Source organism: Natator depressus, chromosome 6, assembly GCF_965152275.1.
Source record: "Natator depressus isolate rNatDep1 chromosome 6, rNatDep2.hap1, whole genome shotgun sequence".
Classification (NCBI taxonomy): Eukaryota; Metazoa; Chordata; order Testudines; family Cheloniidae; genus Natator; species Natator depressus.
In genome coordinates this window covers 130871166-130884467 of record NC_134239.1, presented here as the reverse complement: position 1 = coordinate 130884467, position 13302 = coordinate 130871166, and the positions used below count along the sequence as shown (strand labels likewise).

Sequence of the window (13302 nt, the reverse complement as noted above, 5' to 3'; positions counted from 1 at the left end):
TGCTCCTCCAGAGTGCAGCGTGCAGGCAGGAGCTTGGACTCCAGCTCCAGCAGCAAACACTCCGGGACAGGTTCCAGCAGGAGCTTGGGAAATTTCCTTCCCGGAGGGGGGTGAGCAGGAGAACTCTGCTTGTGGCTTACAGGAAAGCTGCAGATCCCAGAACTGCTCCTGCTCTGCCTGCTCAGGGGATCACAGCTCTGCCTGTGAAACTCATAGACTTTAAGGTCAGAAGGGACCATTACGATCATCTAGTCCAACCTCCTGCACAACGCAGGCCACAGGATCTCACTCATCCACTCCTGCAATAAACCTCTCACCTATTTCTGAGCTACTGAAGTCCTCAAATCATGGTTTAAAGACTTCAAGGTGCAGAGAATCCTCCAGCAAGTGAGCCGGGCCCCATGCTTCAGAGGAAGGCGAAAAACCCCCAGGGCCTCTTCCAATCTACCCTGGAGAAAAATTCCTTCCCGACCCCAAATATGGCGATCAGCTGAACCCTGAGCATGTAGGCAAGACTCACCAGCCAGATACAGGTAGGAGGCGAGGATGCTGGGTAAGTGGCTGCCCGCCGTGTGGTAAGTAGAGGGTGGGGGTAGGGGTAGGGACAGGCACAGAACGGTAATTGCTGGTTTTGTTTTTGTTTTTTATCTCCGCTGCTGCCTGACTGCGTACTTCCTGTTCCACATGGTGTCCGGTTGACCTGTCAGTGCGAAACTCTGGTGTTCGTATCTTTGAGGTTTTACTGTCTATAGAAAGGTAACAGGGAAGTGTCAAGGAAGAAAAAAAAAAAAGTGGGTCTAACCTGCGTGTTTCATTGTAAATTACAAATTGGGTACTATGAGAAGTATTTCCTGCAATTTGAGATTATACCAGCCACTTTTCCCCAAATTCATAGGCACTAATTTCCTTGGAGTATAGGCCCCTTCATTATATATGCATGCCCAAAAGGCTTTCAGTTTGCTAAGAGGATTTGCCTTCAATGAACAATACCAATTAAGGTGGCAGAATGCTTCATAATGGCCAGTTATAACCATGGCAGTAATCTGACACAGTATTGCTATAGTCCGACTATATTTAGCTTGAGATATTATTAATACTCCTTCTCAGAGACCTGGGCAACACTGAACAAGGAGGTATTTAGTGACCTATGAATATCTTGGATATTTTGATACCAATCTATTTATTTGATCAGCGTCAGTGGGCAAACTCATTAGTAGAAGCAGAGCTGCATGAGGCATGGAAAATAATCTCAGAATATCCTTTCAAATTTGAAAGTGACTTTTGGTTCAGCCTTGTTCACTAACCAACACCTTCTGAATTGTGTATATTTCAATCTAATATACGATTCAAGATTTTAAGACAGCTACTACCAAAGCAAATATGGCACTCACCAGCAGGTCATGATCCTCCAATATTAACTCACCAGTTGCATCACCCAGCTGAATCACACATGATCAATATACAGTACAGTGTGTGAGAAGTTCCACCAGATAATGGACACTTAATTTGTCTAATTTGCTAGTTCAGTTCATCAGAAGTAAAAGGTGACTTCAAAAGCGCACACCACCCTCATTGCACAGAAGCTACAATCTTTAATGTGCTCAATAAACCATCAAACATAGCTATTAAGTGTTTGTGGTATATTAATGTTATCAGCCATACATGTTCATTACTTTCATGTCATATATTACTTTCCCTAAATGATTATGTATTCAAAGGAGCTGACTAATTAAGGCTCTGAGCCTGCCACCCTTGGCTATGTTGGCTTGTACCAACTCTTACAACTAGTTCCCTAGAAATCTAATATTTCTAGTTTCTCCAATATTACTCTTAGTCTTATATAGTGTCTTCTCTTAGTTCATGAAGTAACAATTCAAACTAGACACAATATCTGTGACTTTCACCTACAAAAGTTGTATGAAATTTATGCCCCCAATAGTCTAAAATAATCAACTTCTTCCCAAATATAGTCATGGGACTATGTGTCCAAAGTGAAAAAAGGGCTGCAAATTCAGACTATAGGAATGGCAAACCAGTTGGAACAAAATAAGAATGTTATACCAATAAAATAAAAACCAGCAGGATCTTATTAAAGGGGATAAGGCAAAATGCATTTATTGTGAATACAGAAGGAATCAGAGAAAGCAGTTAGTTATAGCGATAACATTCAATTCAATTTCATATTTATTCACACATTCATTCATACACACACACACAGGTTCTGCAAGGTTGTTATCATAGTTACCAGCCTTAGAGTTGCTTGTCCCAAGCCACTGGCCAGGTGGCCTGGACATGAGGGAGCAGGGCCTTGTCAGATGCACATCTGATGCCCCTGGAAGTTGGTTTGCAGAATCAGACCCCAAAGTTCTCAGTTTCTAGAGTCCATTTTTATAGGAATTTCTTCCTGTGCCAGTCTATGGGAATTGCTTCATCATGCTGTTGCTGAATCTATCAGCAGATGGCACATTCCTGACGGCTCTGTGCTTCCAGATGTCATCTTGTTCTTCGGTTCTCCCATCCTTGAGGCTGTTGGGTGGATTCCAGTCTGCCCTCCAGGGGTCCTCTGGTTATTTCCACTTGACGCCTTCTTCAGCCGATCTAGGCTGGATTCTTAGGCTGGCACCTCCCTGATCGTTCATTTATTATGCACACCAAGCACCCATCCACATACATCCTCTATCTCTATTTTAATCACAATTGTTAACAAAGCGAGATAAATACAACAAAAGGGTGGGGCGTCTCTGTGTGCTGTTTCTGTTGTTACAAAGTATTGCTTTGAGAACAGACTCTGTCTTAGGATGTAGGAACACAATTAGCAGCTTGCAAGTTTCACACAGAGAGGGAGAGAAACAGTAAAAACAAGAGACCAAAAACCAAGAGACCTCTTAATTAGTAATACCCTGGAATTTAAACTATGGGGACTCAAACTCATTTGTGATTTTAATACAGAACTTCTTTAATATGATCCAACAAGAACCCAACTAAACCTTAGACTCAAAGACAAAGTCAGTCTTTTAGAGGATTCAATAAAGTTTGATTGACTTTTCACAAACTATTTATCCTCATGAGTCTGTGCTCTCGCTGTGGTGCCTTTGCTCTTTATTTGGAGGCGTTTTGAACAAAACACAAAATGGAAATACAGCATCATCACAAAAAAAGCATCCTTTGAATAAACAAAGGTTCATCCAGTTCAGCTAAAGTACGGAGCGATAGACTTGATGATCAGAAGGGACTGCTAGATCAATTATTTTGATGTCCTGTATATCACAGGCCAAAGAATATCATCCAGTTACTCCTGTTTTGTGAGCAGTAACTTATGTTTGGCTAAAACATCTTCCAGAAATTCATCAAGTGATGGAAACTCTACCACTTCCCTTGGTAGTTTGTTCTAAAGTATAAGTAGGGGCATAGCGAGCAGATCGAGGGATGTGATCGTTCCCCTCTATTCGACACTGGTGAGGCCTCATCTGGAGTACTGTGTCCAGTTTTGGGCCCCACACTACAAGAAGGATGTGGATAAATTGGAGAGAGTCCAGCGAAGGGCAACAAAAATGATTAGGGGTCTAGAGCACATGACTTATGAAGAGAGGCTGAGGGAGCTGGGATTGTTTAGTCTGCAGAAGAGAAGAATGAGGGGGGATTTGATAGCTGCTTTCAACTACCTGAAAGGGGGTTCCAAAGAGGATGGCTCTAGACTGTTCTCAATGGTAGCAGATGACAGAACGAGGAGTAATGGTCTCAAGTTGCAATGGGGGAGGTTTAGATTGGATATTAGGAAAAACTTTTTCACTAAGAGGGTGGTGAAACACTGGAATGCGTTACCTAGGGAGGTGGTAGAATCTCCTTCCTTAGAGGTTTTTAAGGTCAGGCTTGACAAAGCCCTGGCTGGGATGATTTAACTGGGAATTGGTCCTGCTTCGAGCAGGGGGTTGGACTAGATGACCTTCTGGGGTCCCTTCCAACCCTGATATTCTATGATTCTATGATTCTATGATTCTAAAGGTTAATTGCCCTCACTGTAAAATGTATGCCTTATTTCTAACTTGAATTTGTCTCTCTTTAACTTCCAGCCGTTGGTTCTTGTTATGCCTTTCTCTGCTAGATTAAGGAGCTCATTGATACCTAGGATTTTCCCCCTTGAATTCATGTATACACCGTAATCAAATTACATCTTGATCTTCTTTTGGATAAGTTAACACCTTCAACCCCACATTGGTACCTGAACAGAGAACCCAAGAACCAAAACACACAACAGAGTCTCAATGAGTGGACAGTACCAGTAGCACTCACCCAGCACCTGTTTCTGCAGGCCTCCTGCTATCCGGACCACAAACTCACCCTCCCTTTATGACTGGAAAGCGATGAATAGGAAATAATATTGCATCTTTCCAGCCCACTCACATTTATCTCAGGAGACCTAGTAACGCTACTGGAGTTGAAATATCTTGACTTCTATTTATTCCTAAATGACTCTGGCAATCTTTGGAAGCTGGGAAGGTGAGCTAGTGTAGAAAGAGGCTGAAAACTGAGCTATGGTACGTCCAGACCCCAAGTGAGGAAGAAGGGGTGTCTCGTTGAGTCCACTTGAGGCTCTGGAAAGCTGTTGCCTTCTTTGATGTTACTTTACTAGACTTCCAAAGCATCCTCTGGAGTTGATATTTCTAAGATCCATCTAATTCTTATATTGGCACTCATCGCGGTAATAACTGAACACCTCCCATGATTAAAAAGGACAGCAAATGATCACATTCGCTTCTCTCCTTGCAGGCAATAGACAGGCTTGATTTATTACTATTTATTTAGAAGCATGGGTGAAGTTACTATTAGGGAAAAGTTTGGGCAAGGAGATGGGTTTTACTGGGAAAAGAAAGGTAGGAAAAAGTAGGTGTGGGGTTTTTAAAGTCTCTGACGCCATCTTTATACCAAATAAACGGCAGAAACAGGCTGCTTTTATTATTATGGCACTTCACCCTAGAGGCATTGGGTCTTTAAAATTCACCTCCAGTAATTCCAAACTGTATTTCAGCACAGCTACCTCTCGCCTGAAAGGGGAAAAGAAGCCAAACCTGAAAGAACAAGACAGTCTCCAAATCCAGGAAAAGGGCTGAAGAGGACAGTGAAGACGAGAAAGAAGACCACCAAAAACAGGTCACCAACATCAGGCAGCATCCAAAGCAGCTTCCAAGCAAAGAGAGATGCATTTGGATGATGTGGGCAGTGAGGAGGAAGACGAGGAGACACCATTCCAGGAGATGAAGTGATGAAGACTTCCTCATGGAAGATGATGATCATAGTGACTACAGCAGTTCAAAAAAGAAGAATAAAACAGTGGCCAAGAAATCCAAGTCAGAGAGGAAAGAAAAGAAAATGCCAAATCCCAGCTAAAGGCTACCATAGCACCCAGTCGAGTGAAAGGCAAAGGGAAGGCAGGCCGCTCTGCAGCTTCAAAGGCATAGAAAGAGAAGATCCCATCCCACACAAAAGAGGATGAAGATCCTGAAAGTCCCCCATGGTCTGATGGTTTTGAGGACCCTGACTCTGGAATACTGTGTCTAGTTCTGGTGTCCACATTTTAAAAATGTTGTTGAAAAATTGGAGAGAAAGCAGAGAAGCAGCCACAGAAATGATTTGGGGGCTGGAGAAAATGTCTTACTGTGAGAGACTTACAGAGCTCAATCTGCTTAGTTTATGAATGAGATCACAAGGTTACTTGACTACAATGTGCCATTACCTTCATGGGGAGAAAATTACAGGTACTACATGGCTCTGTAATCTAGTGGGAAAAGGCAGGAGGTCAATCATTTCTTTACATCACTTAATGCTTAGCCTCTTCTTGACCTTCGCCAATCACCTCTTTCTTAATTTAATTTAATTTTATACATAAGGGTAAAACGTGATTCTCTCCTGAATAAGATGGCAACTCCTAGAAACTTTGGGGACACTGCTGCTTTCCTCCTTTCTTCTTTCCGTTGTGCTCATGAGCACTGCAGCAGTGAGAGTCATTATCTGTCTCACAAACAAAAATAATCCCAACATTAATCTCTCTCTGACGTTCCTCCAGCTGCTAAAAATTCTTTGTGAATGTTGTTAGTGAGACTTGAAGGAAAAAGTCCCTGTGCACTGTTATTGCACAGGGAAACTCCAGAGCACAGCCTGGATTGTTAATTCCTGAACTGTATTATGTTACTAGTACACGTGTTTGGAAAATGTTCTAAAAGAAAAAAAGAAACTCACTGCTGGAGTGCGAAACTGAAGGTCTCATGTACCAGCTGGTATAGCACCACTGTGTTATGTGTGCCGAGTGACCCACACCAAATGTCCTGTGAAGCTGGTTGGCCACCTGTGGTTTCCATTATTCCTCATATGGTAGAGTGAATGCTTATTGAAATGAAATCCAATAGCCTGAGTCCAAATTCAGAGGATCAGCTAGCGAGAAGAACAATCAGACTCAATCTGATTAATCTCGGATTTGTACATTCATGGACATTGGAAATGAAATATATTTTTCTCCATGCCAGTTACAAGGTATTCAAATATGACTATTTTGCGTGCTTGGGTTTCACATCTGAATTCTGCTTACAAACACCTACCCAATCTTCTGCTGTTGTCTGTTGCCTTGGTAATCCACACATCTGGGCAGGCACTGATTACCCATGGATGAGACTGTTATTGCTCACGCGACAATATTTCTGCAACTTAGTCTTCTTTTTCTTCCTCGTTTTTACAATTCACAGTGACTGCTGCAGTGTTTGAGTTCTGCTGAAAACCTCTGTGGAGTTCTCTGCTTTTGAGACAGCGGTTACAGAAGCAAGTGCCACTGCACAGAAATACAGAGTGCCATGTTTTGATCACCAAAAGTCAACATTTGAGTAGAGTGTGATGGATTCACTCCCTGGCAGGAAGGTACAGAAAGACCATTTAAAAACTTGGAAGAGGAAATATCAGTGTATAACGTCTATAGACCCGGGCTTGGGCTGTTTTCTGTGGTTGGATGCTGGTCAGTTTGAACCACTGAAGTAAAGTGATGTAAGTGTATCATGAAAACTGCCTGCAGTTACTCCATTTTCTTCTGAAGAGAAGCTGCATTTAAACGAGCCCCCAGGGGCCGGATTTTCATCTGTGACAGAATCTTCCCAGGCTTGTGGAATCGCACTGTAATTTAGCCTTGGTAGAAAGTCTGACAAACTTCAGAGAGTCTCAATCTCTGGCTAATGTCCGTGTTTTCATTGTGGAAAACAGACTTCCACTGATATGTCAACACAGAGCAGAGAGAGCACAGGGTTCCATAAGCCCCCCAAATCTATTGCATCTGAGCAACTGCTGACTCCAACTACATGTAAGGAGGGTTCCGTGCGGGGCACAGACTGTATTAGTCGGCTTTCCCATGACAGAGGGGCCTGCAGACTAGTGTAACGACCAGCTATGTTATTACCATTATCATTCAATTGTCCCCAGCAGTTAGGCACATCCAAACCTAGGTTATGTATCATCGCCCGCACAGCTTCAGCCAGGCTTGCACCCGTGTGGTTCTCAACCAGCTCCAAGCAGAAAAATCAATCAGTTATTTACCCCTCTGAATTGACAAGTCGGAAGGTATGAGGTGGTCTATATTCCTGACACCAAGTGCTGAATCAACAATTAATTAGAACTATTTGGCTTGCTGTGTCTGAGTCATTGCACATATTAAATCTATTTCCCCATCTTAAGTAGCCTCACACCTTCTTGTCAACGGTCTGAATGGGCCAGCTTGATTATCACGACAAAAGTTTTTTTTCTCCTGCTGATAATAGCTCATCTTAATTAATTAGCCTCTTACTCCACCTTTTCATGTTCTCTGTATGTGTGTGTATATATATATATATATATATATATATATATATATATATATTTATATCTTCTTACTCTCTGTTCCATTCTATGCATCGATGAAGTGAGCTGTAGCCCACGAAAGCTTATGCTCTAGTAAATTTGTTCGTCTCTGAGGTGGCACAAGGACTCCTGTTCTTTTTTGCGGATACAGACTAACACGGCTGCTACTCTGAAATCTGTGGTATTTTAAATTTTCTTTCCCATCAATGCAATGAATTCATCACATATAGCTGAGGACAAGTAGGAAAGTTTACCTTTCCTCTTCTGTCCAGATTTAAACAGGTGGTCAGCCAGAAATGGATCAAACTGTGATATTGGCTCCAAAATCTCCAAATCATTTCCATTGCTTTTCGATCCTAATACCCCGCCATGCCCGCGAGCACATGAAAACTTTATAACTGTCCCATGCACGGAAGAACGTGTCATTCGGGATATTTCTCATTGCTAAATCCTTCTGTAAAAGCATGTGATCTACTGGAGAGAAGTTTATATGCAAAGCAGTAAACATTTCCAGTAGATGGAGAGTAAATAAGCTAATCTCATGCAACAATTTCACCACTGTGCAGATAAAATAAAAAATGTTCTTTAGAAAACAGGTCTCTCTTCCACTACTTAATTTGTAATGAAAGAGGTGCCAGGGCTCAAGCAATAGTGTTTCACTTTCATAACTGATGGGGCAAGCCCAGAGGTGCTGGGGCTCAACCCTGGCAAGTCCTGGCACAAATTAAGCACTGATCTCTTCCCTGCAATCACTGATGCAGAAGTCAGGAATTTTTCTACATCCATCCTCCTACATGCAGCTGAACCTTTAGGAACCCCAAACTGCCTGTTGTTTTCATCACATTTCGCCACAGTGCAGGATCTGTAGGAACTTGGTCAGTGACAGATACTTGTGTCTTTTCTTCTCACACACCTTGGGATGCAGGAATACCCGGCTGTATTGTACAGCCTTTAATTCTGCTTGCAAATTTCCAGCATTGCCAGCTCCCGACGTATTGGGTTGGTTTTTTTTAAGCCACTTCACAACTCTCTTGTAGGGGCTTCTCTGGGTTTTTAACAAAACACGCCAAGCTTACACTTGTGGATTTTTTTCTAATAAATCTGATTCTTGTAAACATTTTGGTTGGTTTGTTTCCCTGTAGTACTGCCACCTGAGATTGGTATACAAAGCTCTGATTTGCAAGTGAGCATGTCAGGAGCAGTTAAAATTTGTCGCTCATGAGCAGACACAGAGCCGTACACACATTAATTTTTATATTCAGGTTGCAATTCAAGCACATTGGTGTTTGTCTAAAAACAACCAGGTTCCGTGTCAAAAACACTCAAACTATTTGTCAAGGGAGGAGGGTGTCAAATGTTGTTAAATTAAAATGTAAAAGGAGGAACAGTATTTCCTACATTTACAGAGATGTATGCAGGACAGATATATGTTTTAGGGCTCTGTAAATAAACAAAAAAAAAGGAAGATATGTAAGATCATAATTAAGGGCCCCCTCGCCATCAGAGGCCTATGGCTGTGGGCCCTGTAGGCCAGTCTGTTAATACGGCCCTGGATCAGGGCTGCAGCATGCTGGGGCTGCCTGCAGCCGTAGTGCATTTCCTGCACTCTTGCTGCGGCTTCTGTGAAAGCAAAGCTAAGAGGAATCTTTATCCCACAAGCCAAGGCCCAGTGCGCAGAGAGGCCATGTCGCCAGCACCACAGAAGGGACATTCGCTGCCCGCAGCACCCGCTGTAGAGGGGTCATCAGTTGATTGGCGAACGCCTCTCCGGAGACAAAGTGCTGAAATGAATCTGACTCCCTTTGTCAGCTAGGAGCTGGGGCTGCCATCGGAAGCCGGCTGCAGCTGCACCATTTGAATGAACTGCTCTGACTCTGAGTCTGCGTTGAGCCTCTGCCATGCAGGCTGGGGCTTCACTGCAGTCCGCTCCTGCCCTGGCTGCTGCAGGCTTCTTCCAGAGAACCAGCTCTGTGCTGGCCTGCGAGCTGCAGCCACCTACTTCCAAGGTTCAGAGTAGCAGCCCTGTTAGTCTGTAATCGCAAAAAGAAAAGGAGTACTTGTGGCACCTTAGAGACTAACCAATTTATTTGAGCATAAGCTTTCATGAGCTACAGCTCACTTCATCGGATGCATTCAGTGGAAAAATACAGTGGGGAGATTTATATACACAGAGAAACAATGGGTGTTACCCTACACACTGTAAGGAGAGTGATCACTTAAGATGAGCTAATACCAGCAGGAGAGCTCGGGGCGGGGGGACCTTTTGTAGGGGTAATCAAGGTGGGCCATGTCCAGCAGTTGACAAGAATGTCTGAGGAACAGTGTAGGGGGCGGCGGAACATGCAGAAATAGTTTTTCTTTGTGTAATGATCCATCCACTCCCAGTCTCTATTCAAGCCTAAGTTAATTGTATCCAGTTTGCAAATGAATTCCAATTCAGCAGTCTCTCGTTGGAGTCTGTTTTTGAAGTCTTTTTGTTGTAATATTGCGACTTTTAGGTCTGTAATCGCGTGACCAAGTTGTGATTCAAGTTGCAGTGGGGGAGGTTTAGATTGGATATTAGGAAAAACTTTTTCACTAAGAGGGTGGTGAAACACTGGAATGCGTTACCTAGGGAGGTGGTGGAATCTCCTTCCTTAGAGGTTTTTAAGGTCAGGCTTGACAAAGCCCTGGCTGGGATGATTTAACTGGGAATTGGTCCTGCTTCGAGCAGGGGGTTGGACTAGATGACCTTCTGGGGTCCCTTCCAACCCTGATATTCTATGATTCTATGATTCTATGACCAGAGAGATTGAAGTGTTCTCTGACTGGTTTTTGAATGTTATAATTCTTGACGTCTGATTTGTGTCCATTTATTCTTTTACGTAGAGACTGTCCAGTTTGACCAATGTGCATGGCAGAGGGGCATTGCTGGCACATGATGGCATAGATCACATTGGTAGATGTGCAGGTGAACGAGCCTCTGATAATGTGGCTGATGTGATTAGGCCCTGTGATGGTGTCCCCTGAATAGATATGTGGGCACAGTTGGCAACGGGCTTTGTTGCAAGGATAGGTTCCTGGGTTAGTGGTTCTGTTGTGTGGTGTGTGGTTGGTGGTGAGTATTTGCTTCAGGTTGGGGGGCTGTCTGTAGGCAAGGACTGGCCTGTCTCCCAAGATTTGTGAGAGTGATGGGTCGTCGTTCAGGATAGGCTGTAGATCCTCGATGATGCGTTGGAGAGGTTTTAGTTGGGGGCTTGCTTGTGACAATGAGACACATCCCAGGGTTGCTCAGAGCCTGCTGATTCCAGGGTATGTTCCCCTGCTCCCTTTGGAAGCTTCCTGAACACGTAGCACCCAGCTGCAGACAGAAGGCCAGGCCTGCCTGCTCCGGGATGGGAGCTTACAGGGGCTGCATCCCAACTCTCACTGCAATGGGAGCACCACCTCCCCGTAGGGCCCCAGCCTTCAGGGTCCCGCTGGTTTGTACGGCTGGTACAGTCCCAGTGAGGAAGGCATCATTAGGGCTCGGATTCTGCACAGTGCAGGTTCTGAGAGCCTGCGGTGATGAGTGGGCTAGAAGAGTCGACAGTAGCTATAGGTAGGGAGTGCAGCATGCAGGAGTGAAAGGAAAAAGCGATAAACTAGAGAGAGAGAGAGATGATAGAGGAGACCAGGTGTGCATTAATGACACCACGGCTGCTGGGCCACCAGTGTATTCCTACCCCATACCACGAGCCAGGGCTAAGTGCTTGGTCCTGTGCCAATTAAAGAAAACGAGAGTCATTCCATGCATTGGGAACTCAATACAATGAGGATAACACTCAACCCCACGTCTCCTCAGGGATGCTCATCTCTGGCCATGCCCAGCTTCTCTCTCACTCTGGGCACTTCCAAGCAGGTGGAGGACTCTGCCCAGGGCTTATCCTTTCTCCCAGACACACACAATCTCCACGTGCATGCACACCTGAGCACAGATTACCCTGCACACCTGAGAGCAGTAACCGTGGCTCATTACCACCCGCTGTTCAGGCTAATGCTGGAATGCTGCGGTTCGTCTAGGCACTGCACACCTGGCGATTTGTGGTTTTTATCTGATATAAAAATAAACTTTCTTCCCCACCCCCGTTCTTGATAAAATTAACAATCAGCATCTGGATGTGAGAGCTTTGCGACACAACACATTGTACAGGCTAGAAGCTGGCAAGAAGAGCTGTCACCTGACAGCTCCAGCATGGCTTAGGGCAGTCGCACCAGCGGAGCATTTCTCATTTATACGGCAGTCTCTTGCACAGCATGAACTTCCCCATTACACACAACACAATTTGCTTTTACATAAATTCAATAAATGAGAGGAATAACTTCTAGGACAGCCGTTCAGTGCTTAGACTAAGGGTTGTTTCTTGCAATATATTCTTCCTACAAGAAGCTTTAAGGATCTGGGAGTTTACCAAGTTTTTTTGGCTCGGAAAACATGGCGTTGGTCTTGTCAGCATGGTGGGAAAAGGCATCAATGTGGCAAAATATTTCCCCACTGGATTTATCATGACAACAGCGTAAGTTTGTCCCGCATCATTTTCTATCAGCCAACAGCCAACCGTTCTCCTGGGCGTTGTTTTCTCTACTCCCATTACTGAGCAGCAGTTAAATAGTAACATAGTTTCTAATGGGATTTTGGGACACAGGATGGGAGTAGGACTCTGAGACTTTAATGCTGCATAGAAATGGTGGCTCTGCACTAGAGCGAACTTCACTCTTTATGGAAAATGACTAGTCCACCTTTATCGACCTACTTGAGAAAGGGTTGGACAGCACCAACTAGTTTACGTCTTTCTCTGTGTAGAACCCAGCAAACAAAGGGTTTGCTGCTGACCAACAGTGGGTTTGCACTTTTATTTAAAGTTCCAAACTTAACACCAAGGTCAGATATTGGTGTGTACTTTGTGTGCGTGTGGGGAGGTCCAAGATATTACAAAGAGCTACGACATCGTATCATTTGGTTCTCAGGGGAGTGGGAGTGTATGTCACCATGAACCTGTGTCTGCTGATTTGCAGAGCAGGGTAGAGAAAGTTGAGTTCCAGACATTGCTCTTCACTCACAGACTGTCTAGCCAGGCACTGTGCTGTTAATCATCTCTTGGAGATGAAGTTTGATTTGTGGGCATTGAAGAAAGCAGAGCCAGCACTATGTCATTGCTGTTAACAGGTCATTTGCTGCAGAATTTATATATAAAAATATATAGCTATAAAAGTTGTACATCCTTTCAATTTTCATCATGATGTACATATACGATTGCTAACAACTTTAGGACTTTCAAACACCATTAAAAGTATTTTTTAAAATAAAGATAAAATTGCTTGAAACACCATAAAAGAAGAAGATGCCAAATCCATAGGTACATAAATAAATTAGGGAAATTATAGATTATTAATTAAAATCAAACTCTGAAAATA

General features: G+C 43.7%; 1 long non-coding RNA gene and 1 pseudogene across 1 annotated transcript in view; one reads left to right on the top strand and one right to left on the bottom strand.

The window, feature by feature from the left end:
• Positions 1 to 5576, top strand: part of LOC141988384 (nuclear ubiquitous casein and cyclin-dependent kinase substrate 1-like) — a 74743-nt pseudogene extending 69167 nt beyond the window's left edge.
• Positions 1 to 13302, bottom strand: part of LOC141990246 (uncharacterized) — a 148704-nt gene that overhangs the window by 100373 nt on the left and 35029 nt on the right. The gene's annotated exons all lie outside the window — the stretch shown is intronic.